The following is a 14,390-nucleotide window of genomic DNA, read 5'->3' as shown; positions in this document are numbered from 1 at the left end:
AAAGATTTAACAGAATTTCACATTCAGACTCTTTAAACTATTTATAATAAAAGTTTTCATATTACACCACTGGTAACTGCAACATTCACAGGCACCATTTTTATAGAACCTTAAAGTTCAAAAACACTTTCACAAATATTAGCTCATTTAATTCCCCAATCACCCAAAGAAGTGTGTTTGTTTGTTAAGAAAAAAAAAAAACTAAATATTAAGAGGCCAAGAAAGTAAGTGGCCTAAAATCACAGTAAGCAACCTCGTCTTCTGACTTCATGTCCAGTGCTCTTTCCCTCATACAGATTTAGTTTCAGGGCAAATATAAAAGGTTGAAAGGTATTTGTGGACCCACTTTATTCTTTGCCTGACAACCATCCTGACTTCTTAATTATACAGTCAACTTTTCAATACACCTGAGTAGATCTCTTTTAGAAAATTTGCCAAGAAATAAACATTTTGCCATTCCTAGATAAAATTGACTTTTACAAACAATATAAAAGGAAAATTCACTAGATCACGATCTTCTTAAAATTATATTATAAGACTGAACCTGAATAAGAAATTGCATATGAAATGGCTCATTTAGAAAAATCTCTATAATGTAAAAACAACTGGAGTTTCGATACTATTTAAGAACTAAGGTGAACTTAAATGTTTCATAAATATTATGTTTATCGATAATTCTAGATCGGTATGGAACTCTATGCTCTTTCCTTATAATTCATACCAAGAATTAAGAATTACTGCTATTATCCATACACTTTCAGAATGAGGATATATAAGTAAAATTAACATGGCAAATGTGCATAAGGGGAAAAGTACCAGTTTTCTTATAAAGTAGAAATAAAAATAAATACAAACTTAGACTAAGTACTAATAATACATTATACCCTTTGGAAAAAAATAACTTAAGTATTAAGTGCTTTTTGACTCTGCAGATTTCCCAACCCAATTTAAATTAATGAAATGAGACATCTGGGTTATCAGTGAATACTGTAGTAAACAATATATATATGATTAAGGATTGACTTAATGAGAGGTCATATCAATTAAAGTTGGCCTTAAATTTTCATTAACCACCAATATCAATACCAAATGTTTCATTTCCTTCAGAACACTGGAGAAGTAATAGGATTTTTTTTCTCAGGAACTGTCCTGGGATGCACTAGGATTATGTACTCAGACATCCCAAGTTTCTCCTTACACCTTCCCCATTCTACAAAAATCCCCTACTTCCACCCCTACCCTTCCCAGGAAACAATCGAAACAGCCCTCAGAAACTATATGAGAAATAGGATAGATTATCCAGAAACTTTAAGGAAGTGGCAATGATGTATTTGACATTGCTTATTTCTGTTAGACATCAAACGCAAGATAAATTACTGTAGACCTTACTTGGGAGGATGTTTTTTTGCTCAAAAAGTCTTTGATAGAATAGCGAAGTGGAAAACATGATAAAATGAAAGGCAAGACTAAACACCTGGGAATGAACAACACTCCAAAAGTGACGGTCTTCTCTGATCACCTAATTTGGCAGTGGAGTCTTTCTAGAAACATTGAGCATTACCAGAAACACTGAGATCACCTAAAACAAATACCCTGCACTTGATGATATTTGGAATTTAATAGTAGGCAATGAGAATTCTTTAAATTTCTTGTTTTGAACTATAAGAATTATGTTCAAAGATATAAGTAGAAAATAACGCTAAATTTTTGAATAAATGCTCTGAAAGATTTTCTATTTTAAAAATTAGGCAGGAAATATTTTATATCACAAAGTGGTTTTAAAATTTTGCTATCTTTTCAATAAAACCATTTTCTAACTTTTATATATAATTGCATAAGTCCTTTTGTTTATCCAGATACTTTAAGTGGCAAATAAAAGTTATAAAATGTATTCAAATGGTCTAATGTTACCTTGCTGCCCACTCTGAAAGATCTTATGATCTACTTACTTGTAAAAGCTTTAGTGAAATAATTACACTGTTATTGTCAAAAATCTGGTTTAGGGCTTCCCTGGTGGCGCAGTGGTTGAGAGTCCGCCTGCCGATGCAGGGGACACGGGTTCATGCCCCGGTTCGGGAAGATCCCACGTGCCGCGGAGCAGCTGGGCCCGTGAGCCATGGCTGCTGAGCCTGCGCATCTGGAGCCTGTGCTCCGCAATGGGAGAGGCCACAACAGTGAGAGGCCCGTGTACCGCAAAAAAAAAAAAAAAAAAAAAAAATCTGGTTTAGGCCCAGATTACATAAAAAAATAAATTAGCTCTATTGAAAATTTACTTTATTGGTTAATCCTACATATGCCATAAGTCTTTAGCTACATATTGAAAAATTTGATATATTCCTATTCCAACTTGCTCACACAACTTACTTAAAAACATTTTGGAAATAAATCAGAAAAATAAAAAAAATGGAGAAAAACTAAAAAATAAATTTTTTTTATTTTATTGTTCACAACAGTTCATAAAAACATTATAAGGACCCCTGGTACATAGCTTTGCATGGTCAATATCAGATCTTAATATGAAAGAAGGAGCCACATTTTTCAGTTTCCTAAAATTCACTGGTTATCTCAAACCCAGTACTGCACTGGGGCAAATATAATCTGGGTCAGAGCTGGACATTAAGGCTGGATTATGGAACCAAGTTCTAAGCATTCAGAACCATGGAGATAAGACAGAGTACAAAGTTAGAACGGCTGGATGGAATAAGTAGTATCCTGATTACCTAGTATTTATTTTATAATTTTTACAGACTTAGGAGGTTGGGTCAGCAGTCTAAAGTTAAGGGTGAAACAGCCAAACTCTGATATTAAGAATCATCAAAATGTGAAAAATGTAAAATGGAAGTTTTATAATTCCCTCTAGAAAGAAACAAGTTTGGGGAGTTTTAAAAGCAGTTGTTCTTAGAGATAATTTAGTAGCATCATGAAATGAGATTTGTGTTTAAATGAAATATACTGTATTTAGAGGGTACAAAATGATGATGGTGAATAATGTTTTCAAAAGTTTAAAAGTGGTGTAAGATTTTTCATATATAATAATTTATAAAAATGAAAAAACTGTAGAATTTTCTGCTTCAAGTTCCACAAATTAAAGACTGACAACATCAGCAATCACATCATTAGTAAATGAGTTTAAGAAGAATAATTACAATAATGGTAGTAATAGTCACAGTAGCCATATGTATCAAGTACTTCTGTGTCATGCACTGTATCTTACATTATTTATTCTGCACAAAAACTCTCATAGATATTCTATGTTCCCATTTCAAAGATGAGACTATTTAGAAAAGTTAGATAATTTACCCTATATTAAGATGCTAGAAAGTGGCAGATTTAATATCATAAAATTTAAAATACCAATGATCTTGAGAAATATAATATATGCCAGATTTGAAAGCCAACAATCTCGTCTTGAAAAATGTAGTAATGTCTTCCTAACTGTGCTGGCTAGGTGAGATTAAGGAAAATTCAACATAGTAGCAGGGTTTACAGATGAGAATTTTAAGTCCTCATAGAGAAAACGGTATTAAGATCAAGAATTGGTGAAACTGTAAAAGTCCTTACCAAACAAAAAAAGTCCTTACAAATATTTGCAGTATCACCTAACATAATCATACCCATTTCTGAACACTTACTGTGTGCTAATTTGTAATTTAGTTTATTTAATTTTCACAGCTACCATAGGAGTGGTTGCCAAAAGGTGGCAGAATCAGGATTCAAATCAGAGAAACTGATCTGTTCCCCAAAGCCCACGTTCTCAGCCACCGTGCTATCACCAGGGGCATTTTCACACCTTCAGGCTAACTAATTTCCATTTCCCCGGCTTTGTTCACTAGGAAACTTTCTTGATATCCCTTCCCTACACTGTATACGAAATGCTTGAAAAGTTTTTACACATGGCACATGAATATGCATTCCAAGAGGTCTAGTTCATGTAAATATCTTTCTATTTCAGTCTCAGAGGTACTGACCCACATTGAATCTCAGGTACTTGAGATGCAGAATAACTCTTGAGAAGGAAACTTGAGAAGGAAAACCTTTGGATGACCTTCATTTCTCCACATCTATCCACCCAAGATAACTTCATGTCATGACCAAAGCACCTATTTCATCTCTTCACTTCTGCCCTTATGGAGGCCACTGGAGCATCATTCTAAGTGATGCAGAGTCACCTTGCTCGTCTTCTTCATCTCCTCCAAACTCCCTGCAGCAACTACTCCTATTCTGCCATCTGCTTTGATTTCACTACCTTTTCGCAGCCTCAATTCTGTTTCAATGATTAACCCCAAATGGACTGACTGGCAATTTAGTATATTGGAACAGAAAATTTTAACGTTGAGGAAAAGGTACACAGAAGTAAAATTATACTCACTAGAAGTACAAGTAAGGAAAGCTCACAGTCAGGGCAGGATTTGCATAATGATAACCATAGTAGATACATTTTCATCATAATCAATTTCAAGGACATAGCCTCTCCAATTTAGTTATCGATTTTATAGCAGTAGAAACAACATAGATTGTAGCAATTACAGGTTTCATAAAACCGTACTGCAGTTATATTTTAAAAGAATGCTTGTCATGAAATTCCCCTTACAATGTTAACACATTATACTCCACATTAAGTAATAAAAAATCTTCAAATACATCAGCATATGTTTATATAATAATAAATGCATCAATCAAATACCAATGCCTTTTTACGGTAGCCTACTTTTTCCCTCCACCATGTGTCTAGTTATTGAAACTTTCCGATTTATATCAAAGCAGAAATATTTCAGAAGAGGTCATCACACCCAACATCATCCATAACAGTAAATGAATTTTTAAACTCTTACCCAGTCTTAGTGAGACAAGAGGTATCTGTTCTGCAACAACTCCATGAATCTGGGATTATATCTCAGTAAACTGGATGCTTGCTGGTTCTTTTAAGGAAGTGTCCCCAGAAAAGGTGTGAATGGTAATCACAGAAGGCGCCCAAAAGCACCATTCACTGTGTGCTGAAACACAGAAGGGGACAAAAAAGGAATACCAATCTGTTAACTGAGCTTCAGAGTTACTTTTCCAATATTAGTTATACATACTAAACCACACGAATAACAGCCTTACTCTCATTTTTACACTAATAGTTCAGAGGCAGTCTTGTCTAGTCATCAAGAGTGTGGGCTTTGGGTCAGAAGAACAGACTTGACATCACAGCCCAGCCACCTACACTGCTTCTTTGGGAAGCTATGTGTGCCCTCCACAGAGGGCTATGAAAAGAATAATGAAATTAATACAAATAAAGTGTGTTTAACAGTGCTTGATGAAGAGTAGGTATTTTATTCTTTCCCTCTTTCTTTGCTGTTCTTGGTTAAACCTTAGGAAGATAGGATGTCCATTTAGTGAGCACATAATATAAAGCACTGGGTTGGTGCTTTATAGAAATGACCTCGCTTCATCCTCAGATGAGGTGTTATTCCTTCTGTTTTATAAATAAGGAGACTGAGATTCAGGAATTAGCAATTTGCTAAAGTTAGACTACAAGAAAGTAGCGTTAGCACTTAAAAGATGTCTGCTCTTCAAAGTTCTTGTTGCATCTGAATTCTTTCATATTTGAGAGACTATTTGTTATATCTTGATGCTCTCCACAGCAAAGCAGATAATATGCCAGATTAAACTCTATTGGTTTAATATAAAACTGTTTTTAATAAACTTACCCCAAGTTTATTTATAATGTTTTAGGAGATAGACTGAGAATGAAATTAGCCAGTAAAATTCAGCACATGAAGCAAACACATTAAAACAATATTCAAAGAAATTTCTCTCCCTCTCTATCATGAAGGACCTGATTTAGAGTGGAATTTACCACCATGAAAAGATAACAAAAGGCAACTTTTTCAAATTGCTTGCAGTCAAACTTACAGAACAATGAAGACTATGTACTAGTCGATTTGAGAAAAAAATTATTTTTATTGTAAAATTACTATCTTCATTAAAAATCTGCAGAGTATAAAATAAAAATATTTAAAATATAAAATGTTTATAAAATATTTATAAAAATATTTAAACCACCACATCATAGTCATTGCTAATAATATGGTGCATTTTCTTCTAGACTATTTTCCTACGGTTAGCTTTTTTCTAGATATATAACACAATACTAAATCTTGTTTATTTTCCTAAGATAGCATAAACTGGTCAAGGTTTTAATAGTTTTTAAACAATTTTCTTATTAAATAATGCAATATACATTTTATATAAAATTTTTAATATTTTTATTATTATGGAATAATAAATAAACCCCTTACTGACAATATCAAACTCCAAAATAATCTCTTGAAGATAAGATTTTCTTGTGTCTTATTTGTCAGGAAAACCTGATCTGACCTGAACTGATGTGAGGCCACTTATCATCATTATTTATGATGCTTAATATGAATATTCTTACAATTTACAATAGAAATACCCATAGGTTTGATTATGGGGTCCTGTCCCTTAGTTCCAACACACGATAAATTGTAAGTGATAGAAAAACCTCTGTTTCTTCTTAAGCCAGTATAATGTTGATACCTAAACCTAAAAAACTGTGTTCAAAAAAAGAAATTACAGGGCTTCCCTGGTGGTGCAGTGGTTGAGAGTCCGCCTGCCGATGCAGGGGACACGGGTTCTTGCCCTGGTCTGGGAAGATCCCATATGCCGCGGAGTGGCTAGGCCCGTGAGCCATGGCCACTGAGCCTGCACGTCCGGAGCCTGTGCTCCGCAACGGGAGAGGCCACAACAGTGAGAGGCCCGCGTACCGCAAAACAAACAAACAAACAAACAAAAAAGAAATTACAGACCATAGCTGTCTATGAATATCAACACAAAAGTACTAAAGAAATTTTAGCAAACAGAATACAACATCACACACAATCAAGTAGGACTTATTCCAGAAATGCAAGGTTGGTTCATATTAGAAAATCTATTAATATCATAAACCATATATATTACCATACATGCTGAAAAGCCTAAAAAAACTTCAACATTCACTCATCATAAAAACCCTCAAGAAAACAAAAGAAAGGACACTTTCTTAACATGAAAAGTATTTATATTCCTCAATCCTAAAACCAATATCTTACTTAATGGGAAAACACTAGAAGTACTTCTACTCAGATCAGGAACAGGGGGAGGGGGTACAGTATCTCCATTATTATTCACTTTATTAGGAAATGCAATCAGAAGAAATAAATCAGTTAAAGAATAAGTAAGAGGTAAAACTATTCCTACTTGTGGATGCTAAAGTGGAAAATGGAAAATTCTAAAGAATCAATAAAAACAGTACCTCAAACAACAGAAGAGCTTTTTTTAAGGCAACAGAGTATGAAATTAATACTCAGATATTAACACCTTCCATAGACATTGCATTATAAATAAATAACATAACCCACACTGAAGAGGATGGGAAAGAACAGAGCTAACCTAAGTAACCTTCAGAAACAGTGTTTTGATTGCATACTTTAAGGCTAAAGACAAAAAGAACTGTACACATTTGTACTGTAGTTAAAGATTTTTTTACAGAGGTATAAAATTGCAATTGTGAAACTACTTTATGTGCATTTTCCAGATTGAGTAAATAATTTATATACATTGATGATAATGAGAGTGAGGTTTCTCAGCACTAAAAAGTTACTAGAAATAGAAGGAAGTTGACTTGAATGAACCCTGTGATGATGGACTGGAATCAGATGCATCAATATAAACTCATGATTATATGTGTATGTGTATATATACACAAATAGATATAAAATAGATATAGATGTGTGTGTGTGTTTGTATATATACACCTATGTCCTAGCTCTGTCAGATGAGAGAGAACCTAGAAGCAACTGTAAAAGTTCAATGAACACACCTAGCACCCAGAACTTGGTTTCCAGATATCCTTCTTCAATAAAAGGAACGAAAAATCCTGGGAGGAATGGTTGATCTCAGGAACAAGGCAGAGATGAGCATGGTGAGGGGATGAGGCAAGATGAGCCCCATCTTTTGGGGCCAGAAAGTAAGCAAGTGCTCAAACTTTGATGGCAAGTCAAAAGGACTGAGGAGCCAGCCTGAAGGTGCTCCTGATGACCAGAAAATAATAATGAATTTTATCTCATGGAATAAAACAAATATGCTTGAATTCATACTACAGATAAGTGGTTGAATGAATAAATAAGGATGAGATAGCTCATCCTTAGAGTAGAAACCAAATTAATAAATACAGAAGGAATGAGGCAAAGGGAAAATCACCATCTCACAACCAGCACCATAATAACTGTTGTGGAGGCATGAATCAGGGATGGAGGATAAAATTAGTGGGCAGAGGTAGATGAGAAAACAGGATACTTGTGTATTCTCAGACTGTCTTCCCACAAGATACTTATTAACGACAAAGGAAAAAAAAACCCATAAATTTAAAGTGGAGAAAACTGACAGACTCCACTTCAATCAAGTGATCAAACTTAACAACACCAGAAATGAGGTGTGTCAACATCGTTTACCTTCTCATATGACTCACTGAGGTCACATCATTGCTTCTGGGGTATTCTTGCCAAGAATGAATAATCTGAATTTAATCATGAAGAAACATCAGACAAATCCAAATTGAGGGACATTCCCCAAATTAACTGGCCAGCACTCTTCAAAAATGTCAAGGTCATGAAGACAAAGTCTAAAGATGTTACTCAAGGGAAAGGAGAATAAAGAGACATGACAATGGATTAAAGACCTAAGGCCAGACACTATCAAACTCTTAGAGGAAAACACAGGCAGAACACTCTATGACATAAATCACAGCAAGATCCTTTTTGACTCATCTCCTAGAGAAATGGAAATAAAACCAAAAATAAACAAATGGGACCTAATGAAACTTAAAAGCTTCTGCACAGCAAAGGAAACCATAAACAAGACGAAAAGACAACCCTCAGAATGGGAGAAAATATTTGTAAATGAAGCAACTGACAAAGGATTAATATCCAAAACATACAAGCAGCTCAGGCAGCTCAATATCAAAAAAACAAACAACCCAATCGAAAAATGGGCAGAAGACCTAAATAGACATTTCTCCAAAGAAGATATACAGATTGCCAACAAACACATGAAAAGATGCTCAACATCACTAATCATTAGAGAAATGCAAATCAAAACCACAATGAGGTATCACCTCACACCACTCAGAATAGCCATCATCAAAAAATCTACAAACAATAAATGCTGGATTGTGGTCTGATGAATTGGGAGATTGGGACTGACATGTATTAATGTGTATAAAATGGATGACTAATAAGAAAAATAAATAAAGAAAAAATAAACATTAATCACACCAAGATCCTTTTTGACCCACCTCCTAGAGAAATGGAAATAAAGACAAAAATAAACACATGGGACCTAATGAAACTTAAAAGCTTTTGCACAGCAAAGGAAACCATAAACAAGACCAAAAGACAACCCTCAGAATGGGAGAAAATATTTGCAAATGAAGCAACTGACAAAGGATTAATCTCCAAAATTTATAAGCAGCTCAGGCAGCTCAATAACAAACAAACAAACAACCCAATCCAAAAATGGGCAGAAGACCTAAATAGACATTTCTCCACAGAAGATATACAGACTGCCAACAAACACATGAAAGGATGCTCAACATCTTTACTCATCAGAGAAATGCAAATCAAGACTACAATGAGATATCATCTCACACCAGTCAGAATGGCCATCATCAAAAAATCTAGAAACAATAAATGCTGGAGAGGGTGTGGAAAAAAGGGAACACTCTTGCACTGCTGGTGGGAATGTGAATTGGTACAGCCACTATGGAGAACGGTATGGAGGTTCCTTAAAAAACTACAAATAGAACTACCATATGACCCAGCAATCCCACTACTGGGCATATACCCTGAGAAAACCATAATTCAAAAAGAGACATATACCAAAATGTTCATAGCAGCCCTATTTACGATAGCCCGGAGCTGGAAACAACCGAAGTGTCCATCATCGGATGAATGGGTAAAGAAGATGTGGCACATATATACAATGGAATATTACTCAGCCATAAAAAGAAATGAAATTGAGCTATTTGTAATGAGGTGGATGGACCTAGAGTCTGTCATACAGAGTGAAGTAAGTCAGAAAGAGAAAGACAAATACTGTATGCTGACACATATATACGGAATTTAAGAAAAAAAATGTCATGAAGAACATAGGGGTAAGACAGGAATAAAGACACAGACCTACTAGAGAATGGACTTGAGGATATGGGGAGGGGGAAGGGTAAGCTGTGACAAAGTGAAAGAGCGGCATGGACATATATACACTACCAAACCTAAGGTAGATAGCTAGTGGGAAGCAGCCGCATAGCACAGGGAGATCAGCTCGGTGCTTTGTGACCGCCTGGAGGGGCGGGATAGGGAGGGTGGAAGGGAGACGCAAAAGGGAGGGGATATGGGAACATATGTATATGTATAACTGATTTAATTTGTTATAAAGCAAAAAATAAATAAATAAAAAAGAAGGCAGAAAAGAAGAAAGAAGGCAGACAGATACTTGGAGAGAGAGAAAAATAGGTTAAAATCTATTTGGTCAGCATAGCATAGGGAGATCAGCTCGGTGCTTTGTGACCACCTAGAGGGTTGGGATAGGGAGAGTGGGAGGGAGGGAGACGCAAGAGGGAAGAGATATGGGGATATATGTATAAGTATTGTTGATTCACTTTGTTATAAAGCAGAAACTAACACACCATTGTAAAGCAATTATACTCCAATAAAGATGTTTAAAAAAATAAATAAATAAACATTAAAAAAAACCCAAAAACAAACAAAAAACCCTGGAGAGGGTGTGGAGAAAAGGGAACCCTCTTGCACTGCTGGTGGGAATGTAAATTGATACAGCCACTATGGAGAACAGTATGGAGGTTCCTTAAAAAAACTAAAAATAGAACTGCCATATGACCCAGTAATCCCACTACTGGGCATATACCCTGAGAAAACCGTAATTCAAAATGAGTCATGTACCACAATGTTCACTGCAGCACTATTTACGATAGCCAGGACATGGAAGCAACCTAAGTGTCCATCAACAGATGAATGGATAAAGAAGATGTGGCACATATATACAATGGAATATTACTCAGCCATAAAAAGAAACAAAATTGAGTTATTTACAGTGAGGTGGATGGACCTAGAGTCTGTCACAGAGTGAAGTCAGAAAGACAAAACCAAATACTGCATGCTAACACATATACATGGACTCTAAAAAAAAAAAAAAAAAAAAAGGTTCTGATGAACCTAGGGCGGGACAGGAATAAAGACACAGACACAGAAAATGGACTTGAGGACACGGGGAGGGGAAGGGTAAGCTGGGACAAAGTGAGAGAGTAGCACTGACATATATACAGTGCCAAATGTAAAGTAGATAGCTAGTGGGAAGCAGCTGCATAGCACAGGGAGATCAGCTCGGTGCTTTGTGACCACCTAGAGAGGTGGGATAGGGAGGGTGGGAGGGAGACACAATAGGGAGGTGATATGGGGATATATGTATACTATACATATAGCTGATTCACTTTATTATATAGCAGAAAGTAACACAACACTGTAAAGCAATTATACTACAATAAAGATGAAATAAATAGCATTTTTCTGCACACACAAAAAAAGACATGACAACTAAATACAATGTGTCATCCTGGATTTGATCCTGAACTAGGAACTAGGTTCATAAACTAGGTTTATAAATGGTACCAATTTGTATAGCTAATATTAATTTCATGATTTTATGATTGTACTACAGTTACATACGATGTACACATTTAGCAAAGCTGGGCGATGAGTTTATCGGATCTCTTTGTCACAGTTTTGCAAATGTTTTGCAACTCAACTTACTTCAAAATGAAAGTTTAAACAGATTTCAAAAGTACTTGGAAAATGAATAGCAAACTAAATTCAAAAATAACAGATGAAAGAAATGAACAAAAATGGTATGAAAACAATTGAGTTGAAGCAAGATATATAATGGAAAAAACCAACTATGCCAAAAGTTGTTTCTAGAAACTCTTCATAAGACATTAAGAAAAGAAGAAAAATGAAATTGAGAAATACCACATGAAAATGAGGGCATCCCTACAGTAAATTAAGTGGTGTTAGAAACAGCTTTATGGTAGTAACTTATAAAACAGAACAAAGAGTGAAGAACCCACCACATGCACTGCCACCTAGTTTATGACAAAGATGCCATCTCAATAAGTAGGGAAAACAATGAATTGGTTCTTTTCAATAAATGCTGCTTGATAAATTGAAAATGCATGTGGAAAAAAATGAGTCTTGACTACTTCCTCACACGGTATGCAAAACATAACAATAATTCCAGATGGATTGTAGATTAACATGAAAGGTAAAACAAGATAGCTTTTAGGAAAAAAATGGCTAAAATTACAAAAAACAATACAAAGTGTTGACAAAGATATAGAGGAAGTGCAATTCATACGTGACTGGTCCAGGTGCAAATTGGTTCAATCATCTTGAAAGATTATGGGGCTAAAGCTGAACAAATACAGAGCTTTTGACCAACACTGCACTCCAGAGATATAGCCAAGGGGATGATTAGGTATATGCACCAAAGGACACATACCAGAATCATAATAGCTGTTTTATTCATAAAAGCCAAAAGCCAGCAATAAGGCAATGTCCATCAATAATAGAATCAGTTAATAAATTATGCTATATTTATAAAATTGACTGCTCTATAGCCACAAAGAAGGATGAACAACTGTTGCCTACAACATGGATCAATCAATCCTACAGATAATATGGATTAAAAAAAAATCAAGAGAACATAATCTATTATTCCATTTATATAAAACTCAAGAAACTGATAACACTAATTTATAGTAAAAAAAATGCATCATAGTGGTTACCTCTGGGAGGTATTAATTAGGAAGTGCAACAAGGGAGTTCTTTGGGCTGATGATATTATTCTGTATCTTCCTATTAGTAGGGGTTATACAGGTGTATTCACCCCTCATTTTCATTAAGCTGTACATTTAAGATTCATGTGCTATATTGTATGTAGGTTATAAATCAGTAGAAATTAAGAGAAAAAGATTTTTTTCTAGAATGAATCCTCTTGTCTTCATTTTCACAGTTCAATATTCCACCTTATCAGACAGAGTTTTCCAAGGGATGCAATTAAAACCAAATATTAATTTCTGAGAATGCATTTCTCCATCATATAACAGAAAAAAGGAAAAAACAGTTTTTATTGTCCAACTCCTTTGCTGAAAATGGATGCTTTAGCTGTCTGTTCATTACTCTGTAGAGTGAGAAAAGATAATATCCTGGCTTTTACGATAAAAGCTGATTATCCCATCTGTTCAAAGTATTTATTTCTTCTCAAAAAATGGAGGGAAATGTAATTGGATACTGTACAGTTCAGCTCTCTGGGGCATCTTAGAAAAATATGTTAACTTATGTGTACCAAATCTGATTGTTTAAGAAAAAAACAATTTAAAATGAGGCAGTATAAAATGAAATAAGGCATTATATTTTTCTAAACAAAATACTTCTAGCTATATAAAGGTACTAATACAAAACAGCATATTTCAATTTTCCTCAACATGAAAAGTAAGTATAATCACATTTTCCCTCAATAATTGTAAAATTTCTAGAATTTTCCATCTCCACCAACTCCAATCAACTAACATTACTTTGAAATCTCTTAAACTGCAGTCCTCCATGATTTTTTCTCTGAAAGTTATACTGTAAAAAAAATGAATAATATACAGGCCCTTTCTTTCAGGATTTCACATTCTGTCCTGGACGACAGAGTATTACAATATAACTAACTACGTACTTGACATGTGAAATGTGAGGACTAGTCCCCCAAGTACTGATTTCTACCAATAGCACGTGAGATGTTCAGGGTCTCTATTAGTATCTATACTACTCACAAGGCCTATAATACAGTGTCTTGAACACAGCTGGGTACCAATATTTTTTTTTCTAAATTCCATAAGGTAAATACTTAAGGCAAAAAGAAAACTTTCAATTGTGAGCAATATCTTCTAAGAGATGACCAGGAAACACATACCTATTCGATTATAAAAAGCAAAATAATAAAACTCAATCTGGCAGTTGGGATGTGTTCTCATTATCTAGAAATTTTCCTTATTTATCACCCTTCTGTTCAACACCATTGTCAGGTAATTAAGGTATTACTGTCTATTCATAAAATGTCATTTACAGATCCAGGGGAAAAAAAGGAACTGTAATAGGGTCAAAACACAAACTGCGTTTCATAACCCACAGATATTTTGGTCCATTATATTGTAATGATCTTCTTTTGACTTTTGTTCTGCTCTATTCATACGATAAATAGTTTCTCAGCTCCTGTGAATTCAACTTCTT

Source organism: Mesoplodon bidens (genome assembly GCF_964165515.1).
Source record: "Mesoplodon bidens genome assembly, chromosome: 13".
Taxonomy (NCBI): domain Eukaryota; kingdom Metazoa; phylum Chordata; class Mammalia; order Artiodactyla; family Ziphiidae; genus Mesoplodon; species Mesoplodon bidens.
This window is presented reverse-complemented; position numbering follows the sequence as displayed.